The sequence below is a fragment of the Neophocaena asiaeorientalis genome, unplaced genomic scaffold (assembly GCF_003031525.2).
Source record: "Neophocaena asiaeorientalis asiaeorientalis breed wild unplaced genomic scaffold, Neophocaena_asiaeorientalis_V1.1 scaffold543, whole genome shotgun sequence".
Lineage (NCBI taxonomy): Eukaryota > Metazoa > Chordata > Mammalia > Artiodactyla > Phocoenidae > Neophocaena > Neophocaena asiaeorientalis.
The window spans coordinates 338,766-339,899 of NW_020173671.1; the positions used below are offsets into that span (position 1 = coordinate 338,766).

The following is a 1,134-nucleotide window of genomic DNA, read 5'->3' on the forward strand; positions in this document are numbered from 1 at the left end:
CTTTAGTCAGATTTGTATTGCTTTCTTTGCAATTATTTTTTCCCCCTTCTTGCAGAAGAAACAGCTAAGACTGTTCCTCTGGCTGTGAAAATAAAATAATTGTATTGTGGTTCTTGATTTTTGAGCAAGACCCCAGTCCCCTCCCAGGCTCTTTAGTCTCCCCGTCTCCCCGTTTCCCCCGGCCTTGCCTCTTTGCCCCCGGCCCTCCTTGTTCCATCTCCCCACTTGGGCTAGTCGCCCGCTGGCCGCGCCGCTGTCTCGTGCAGCCCAACTCCCTTCCCCTCGACCGACAGCCTGTGCGCCCCAGGTCTGCCCGCGGCACCTTTCGGGGCTCTGTCTCGCTGCTTCTCCAGGCTTTGCTTTCCTTCCGACCTGTCCCCTGGGGCTCTGAGGAAGGAGGGAGTCCCTGTCCTTTTCTCGTTTCCCCAGTTCCCCGCCCCCCAACTCTGGCCCCTTTCTCCTTCTAGCAGTCTCTAGGGGTGGGGAGAGAACCGGAATTTGGGGGGCCCTCTGGAGGGGCAAGGGGCTATGTGTCGCGGGCGAAAGGGTCTGTGAGTGTGTTTGGGGTGGGGGCGGGGACGGTTAGAGACCCGGCTGCCTCTCTGTTGTCCCTTTAAATGGCCCTCACATTTCTGGGGACTCGTGGGGGTAGGTGGCAAGCCTCTGCCTGGGGGGCAGGGCCCTCTGTTCGTCCACACAATCAGGGGTGGTAATGATTTAAAGGGACAGCCTCGGTGTGGCCGCTGCCACCCTGCGCCAGCGGGAGGGGGGAGCCGGCAGGCCTTGTCTGGGGAGGCTTGGCTGGCGAGCAGGGCATTTGAGGCTGAATCTGTTTCGGGGCCTGCCAGGTCTGGGACAGTGCTGCGGATGGGACCTGCACGGAGGGGTGACAGCTTGCCTGGGGGGCACTCAACCTGGGCCTTCTCCAGGGCCCCACCTTTGGGTTCATGGACTCCTTTGCCAAGAATCCTTGAGTCTAAACTACGGAGTCTGTCGGCCACCAGGTGGGGGCCACCGGCAGGTCTGCACGTCATTAGCCTGTCCTGGGCACACTGGAGCTGGCCCTTCAGCTTCCCCTTTTGTTGTTTGGCTCTGTGCACAAGAAAGCCCCAGCCCCTCCCCCAGCTCCCCCTT

General features: G+C 60.7%; 1 protein-coding gene across 1 annotated transcript in view; it reads left to right on the forward strand.

Annotated features, from left to right (window-relative positions):
- Positions 1 to 1,134, forward strand: part of KDM6B (lysine demethylase 6B) — a 20,167-nt gene that overhangs the window by 3,827 nt on the left and 15,206 nt on the right.